Source organism: Elephas maximus, chromosome 17 (assembly GCF_024166365.1).
Source record: "Elephas maximus indicus isolate mEleMax1 chromosome 17, mEleMax1 primary haplotype, whole genome shotgun sequence".
NCBI lineage: Eukaryota > Metazoa > Chordata > Mammalia > Proboscidea > Elephantidae > Elephas > Elephas maximus.
In genome coordinates this window covers 18,128,756-18,135,461 of record NC_064835.1, presented here as the reverse complement: position 1 = coordinate 18,135,461, position 6,706 = coordinate 18,128,756, and the positions used below count along the sequence as shown (strand labels likewise).

General features: G+C 39.8%; 1 pseudogene; it reads right to left on the bottom strand.

The window, feature by feature from the left end:
- Positions 1 to 5,231: 5,231 nt before the first annotated feature.
- On the bottom strand, positions 5,232 to 6,187 carry LOC126061003 (olfactory receptor 958-like; annotated as a pseudogene).
- Between the last annotated feature and the right edge of the window lie 519 nt (positions 6,188 to 6,706).

Sequence of the window (6,706 nt, the reverse complement as noted above, 5' to 3'; positions counted from 1 at the left end):
TCCTCCAAGAATCGTATGGTTTTAGTTTTCACATGTAGGTCCTTAATCCATTTTGAATCGGGTTTTGTGTATTGCATGACACAAGGATCCTGTTTCACTTTTCTGTATGTGGAAATCTAATTTTCACAGTACCATTTATTGAAGACACTCTTCTTTCCCCATCAAATGGACTTAGCACTCTTGTCAAAAATCAGTCAGACCCTCAATTGCTCATATGCAAGTTCAAGGGGAAGCTGAAGAATATGAGACAAAATCCACGAGAGCCAAAATACAACCTTAAGTATATCCCACCTGAATTTAGAGACCACCTCAAGAATAGATTTGATGCAGTGAACACTAATGACAGAAGATCACACAAGTTGTGGAATAACACCAATGGCCCACGACCCACGCATCATACACAAAGAAAGCAAGAGGTCAATAAAAAAAACAGAAAGAAAAGAAAAGACCAAAACAGATGTCAGAAAAGGATGTCTGAAACTTGCTCTTGAACATAGAGTAGCTAAAGAGAAAGGAGGAAATGAAGTAAAGAGCTGAACAGAAGATTTCAAAGAGTGGCCCAAGGAAAAAAAAGCAAAGTATTATAAAGAAATGCGCAAAGACCTGGAGTTAGAAAACCAAAAGGGTAGACATTGGGATTTCTCAAGCTGAAAGAACTTAAGAAAAATTCAAGTCTTGAGGTGCAACATTGAAGAATTCTACAGAGAAAATATTTAATGATGAGGGAAGCATCAAAAGAAGATGGAAGAAATACAGAGTCACTGTACCAAAAAGAACTGTTCAGTGTTCAACCATTTCAGAAGGTAGCGTATGATCAAGATCACTGGTACTGAAGGAAGAAGCCTGAGTTGCACTGAAGGCATTGGCGAAAAACAAGCCTTCAGGAATTGACAGAATACATTTGAGATGTTTCAATAAGCAGAAGTAGCACTGAAAGTGCTCACTCGTCTCTCCCAAGAAATTTGTAGGATGGCTGCCCGGCAAGCCACCTAGAAGAGGTTCATATCTGTGTCCATTCCAAAGAAAGATGATTCGCAGAATGTGGAAATTATCAAACAATATCATTAACATCACACACAAATAAAATTTTGCTGAAGATTATCCAAAAGCACTTGCAACAGTACATGGACAAGGAACTGCCAGAAATTCCAGCCAGATTCAGAAAAGAATTTGTGATGAGGAATATCATTGCAGATATCAGATGGATACTGACTGAAAGAAGAAAATATCGGGAAGATGTTTATCTTTTTTTACTGACTATTCAAAGGCGTTTGACTGTGTGGATCATAACAAATTATGGATAACATTGCGAAGAACAGGAGTTCCAGAACACTTTATTATGCTCTTGAGGGACCTGTACATGGATCAAGAGGCAGTTGTTCAAAGAGAAGAGGATATTGTGTGATTTATAGTCAAGAAAGGCGTGCATCAGGGTTGTACCCTTTCACCATACCTATTCAATCTGTATGCTTAACAAATAACCCAAGAACCTGGACTCCATGAAGAAAAATGGGGCATCAGGATTGGAGGAAGACTCATTAACAACCTGTGTTATGCAGATGACACAACCTTGCTTGCTGAAAGTAAAGAGGAATTGAGGCACTTACTGATAAAGATCAAAGACCACAGCCTTCTGTACAGATTACACCTCAACATAAAGAAAACAAAAGTCCTCGCAACTGGACCCATAAGTAACATCACGATAAATGCAGAAAGGATTGAAGTTGTGAAGGATTTCATTTTACTTAGGTCCACAATGCCCATGGAAGCAGCAGTCAAGAAATTGAACAATGTATTACATTGGGCAGATCTGCTGCAAAAGGCCTCTTTAGAGGTGTTAAAAAGCAAAGAGGTCACTTTAAGAACTAAGGTGCACCTGATCCAGGCGATGATGGTGTAGTTCGCCTCATATGCATGCAAAAGCTGGACAATGAATAAGAAGGACCAAAGAAGAATTGATACCTTTGAATTATAGTGTTGGCAAAGAATATTGAATACAAAATGAAAAAAAAAAATTGTCCTGGAACAAGTACAGCCAGAATGCTCATTAGAAGCAAGGATGGGGAGACTTTGTCTCCAGTACTTCAGACACGTTATCAGGAGGGACCAATCCCTGTAGAAGAGCATCATGCTTGATAAAGTAGAAGGTCAGCTAAAAAGAGGAAGACACTCAAGGAGATAGATTGGCACAGTGGCTGTAACAGTAGGCTCAAGCATAACAATTGTGAGAATGGCACAGAACTGGGCAGTGTTTTGTTCTGTTGTGTAGGGCCCCTATGTGTCAGAATCGATTGGATGGCACCTAACAACAACAATTAATAGATGTGTGAGTTATTTCTGGACTGTCAATTCTCTTCCACTGTTCTATGTTTCTATTGTTATACCAGTACCAGGCTGTTATCATAACTGTAGCTCTATATTATGTTTCAAAATCAGGAAGTGTGAGCCCTCCTATTTTGTTCTACTCTTTCAGCATTGTTTTAGCTATTCAGTGTCTCTCGCTTTTCCAAAGGAGCCATGGTGACTCAGTGGTTAAGAGCTAATGCTGCTAACCAAGAAGTTGGCAATTCAAATCCACCACCTGCTCCTTGGAAACCCTATGGGGCAGTTCTACACTGTCCTATAGGATCACTATGTGTCGGAATTGACTTGATGCCGATGTTTCTTTTTTTTTTTTTTGCCTTTCTATATAAAGTTGAGGATTGATTTTTCTATTTCTGTAAAGAAGGCTGTTGGAATTTTGATTGGAATTACATTGTATCTATAGATCACTTTGGGTGGTATTGAGATCTCAACAATATTAAGTCTTCCAATTCATGAACATGAAACATCTTTCCATTTATTTGTCTTCTTTGATCTCCTTCTACAGAGTGTTGTAATATTCATTGTATAAGTCCTTCAAGTACCTGGATAATTTTATTCCTAGGTATTTTATTCTCTTAGATATTATTGCAAATGGAATTGTTTCCCTTTCAGACCTCTCATTGCTAGCGCTTGTTAACCTTGTACCCTGCAACTACGCTAAATTCCTCTTAGCTCTACAAGTTTTCTTGTGGACTCTTCGGGATTTTCTATGTGTAGAATTGTATCACCTACAATAGAGTTATTTTTACTTCTTTTCCGATCGGGATACCTTTTGTTTCTTTTGCTTGTCTTATTGCTCTGGCTAGGACTTTAAATACAATATTGAGTAGAAGTGGTGAGAGTGGGCATCCTTGACTCATTCCCAATTTCAAGGGGAAAGCTCTCAGTCTTTCTCCGTTAAGTATAATGTTGGCTGTTAGTTTTTTGTATATGCCCTGAATCACACTGAGGAATTTCGCTTCTATTCCCAACTTCTTTAGGGTTTTCAAGAAAGGGTGTTGGATTTTATCAAATGCTTTTCTGCATCTGTAGAGATGATCATGTGGTTCTATGTTCTATTGATGTGGTGTATTACATTGTTTGCTTTCTAATTTGGATCTTTCCTGCATTTCTGCAATAAATTCCACTTGGTCATGGGGTATTGCTCTTTAATGTGCTGTTGGGTTCTGTTCACTAGTATTTTGTTGAGAATTTTTGCATTTATGCTTATAAGAGATACTGGCCTCTAGTTTTCATTTTTTGTGTGGTGTCTTTCTCTTATTTTGCTATCTAGGTTATATTTGCTTCACAAAATGAATTAGGGAGTATTCTTTCCTTCTCTATATTTTGGAAGACTTCAAACAGTATCGTTGTCAATTCCTCTCTAAATGTTTGGTAGAATTCCCCCGTCAAACAATCTGGAAAAGGACCTTTGTTTTATTGGCCACCAGGCCCCACTCTCCCATTGAGTGTGGGCCGAATTTAGTGCCTAACTTCTAACAAATAGAAAATAGAAGCAGTATGATGTGTGACTTTAGAGACAAAAAGAATCTTAAAGGTTCCATGACTTCTTGCTTAGTCGCTCTCTTAGGTTATTCACTCTGGGGAAAGTCAACTACCAGGTTGTGAGGACATATAAGTAGCTATGTGGACATTTCCAGGCCTGGTGGTACAGTGATTAAGAGCTTGGCTACTAACCAAAAGGTCAGCAGTTCAAAACCACCAGCCACTCCTTGGAAACCCTTTGGGATAGTTCTACTCTGTCCTATAGGGTCGTTATGAGTCAGAATCGACTCGACGGGCAATAAGTTTAGTTTTTAGTTTTTTTTTTTTTTGGTGGACATTTTGGTTTCGTTTTCAGTTTGGTGGACATTTAGGTAGTTATGAGGAACTAAGGCCTCCTTCCAACAGCCATGTGAGGGAACCATCTTAAAATCAGACACTAGACCTAGTCAAGCCTTCAGATGAGTGTAGCCCTGGCCAACAGCTTCACTCATGAGAAATCCCAAGCCAGGACTGCACAGCTAAGCTACTTTCAGATCTCTGATTCTCAGAGACAATAAATGATCTTGTGTTAAGCTGCTAAGATTTAGTGTAATTTGTTATGCCACAATACATAGCTAATATAATGCCATAGACAGTGCAAGGAATCCAAGAACTTTGGAATGAGGCAAATAAGGTTCAAAATGGATATTCTTTGCAAATTTATAGAAATCCATTCTCCCATCTTATAGGAATAGATAACTGACCAGCTTGTCACTTAAAACATAATGAATAAAGTCCAACTCCAAACTTTTCTGATGGTCAAAGGAATAAAGCTCCAAGTGGAATTATTTTGAAATGGGAACATATGGTTAAAACCAAAGTTATAAACCAAGTTTAAACTTAAATTTACCAAACTGTACAATCCTATTGCTAGAGTTTATATCTTGTTGATTTGTTACTTAGATTCACTGAACAGCCAGAGAGAGACTAATAGCATATAGCATAAATTTAGAAAGGAAGGAAGAAAGGAATAAAGGAAGGAAGGGAGGGAGGGAGGAAGGGAGGAAAGAGAGAGAGAGGGAGGGAGAGAGGGGAAGGTTGCAGGGAAACTTGCAGTTTAATAGCAATCAATGAAAACGATGTTGGAACAAGTGTAGACTGTGTGAAGCAGAAAATATATACTATTTTGGCATATCAAAAAACCAAAAAGGCTGGGCTTATCTGAAAAGTCTTCTTGAGTCCACTCGTTCCCTTCCATGTGATCCTGCTAGGACTCCTAAGAAATACCTCCTACTAACTATGCTCAGCTTGGTATTTGGCAACAATTCTGCTGTAAGAGTAGCTGGTCTGTAGCAGCTTCCCAAACAACTTCAAAGAGAAGAATTGTCCCTACACCTCACACCCTAGAAATGTGGAACACTTGAGGTTAACACTTTCCTCAGAGCCAACTTCACATCCTTGTTTCTTAAGGTGTAAATCAAAGGGTTAAGGGAAGGAGCAACGATATTATTTAACACCTGAATGACGGAATCCAGCCAGGGGCTGGACACAGGGCTAAGATAGATGAGCATCACAGAACCATAGAATAAGAGGATGGAAATCAGGTGGGCACTGCAGGTAGAGAAGGCTTGACGCCTGCCTTCTGATGAGCTGATTTTCAATATGGAAAGGACAATGGGACTATAGAAGTGAGGATAAGGAAAAAACATATCAGAGTCACAACATCCATATTAGTAAAACTCACTGTCTGAGCCAAGGAGGTGTCAGCACAGGCCAGGGGCAGCACCACTGGGATATCACAGAAGAAACTGTCTACCTCAATGGGTCCACAGTAGGATAACTTAAAGATGAGGAAGGTGAGGACACTTTCATGTAGACAACCCCCCAACCAGGTGCCCAGTGTCAGGCCAGTACACACCCTGTGGCTCATGGTGACAGTATACCTCAAGGGGTGACAAATGGCTACAAAGCGGTCATACGCCATCACGGTGTACAGGAAACACTCAGTGCCACCCAGGACATGGTACAAGAAGAGCTGGGAAGCACAGCCCTGGTAGGAGATGACGCGACTGTGCCCCATCAGGCAGAGGATCATTTTGGGGGAACTTACTGAAGGGAAAAATATGTCAAACACTGAGAGGTTTCCCAGGAAGAAGTACATGGGGGTGTGGAGGTTAGAGGAAGCCAGAATGGTGAGGAAGATGAGCAGGTTCCCCAGTAAGGTGAGGAGGTAGAAGCTCAAAAACAGGACAAAGAACATGTTCTCCAGCCCTTCAGTATTAGGAATTCCCAGCAAGATGAACTCTGCCACGAAAGTGCAATTTCTCATGTTTCTGCTTCAGTCAGCCCTGGAAAAGCAAAGCAACCATCATGATGTGGGACCACAGGTAACCGATACAGTATCTTCCAAAGTGCTCTATCCAAGGCAGCTGTTGCAAACAAAGAAAGGCCAGAAGCAGAAAAGGAGACTGGCAATAAATATGGCCCCACCACCAAGCAGTGGGTCACATTTGGCCTCAGTGTCTTCATCTGTCAAATGGCAGAAAAATTTATCTTTAAAAAAATTTATCTTTACAGCTGGCAAAAATCCTATAGTCATCAACTCTTCTTACTAGTTGTATACAGTTTATTTTCTGGTTTATTACACAAGCCGACATACTTCAGAAGCACCTTCTCCATGGGATATGTGTCATCATGGTGACAGACCCGTTATTTTAAGTCATAATTAATTTGTAGGTAAGCCTAGTATCCAAGTATATGCATAAAAATTCTGAACCTAAATAGAAATGGTGTACACTTACCCATTTTTTTTAATATTCAACAATATTTTTCCATCCTTCAGAGGAAAGTCCACAATTTATACTTATGACCTACACAT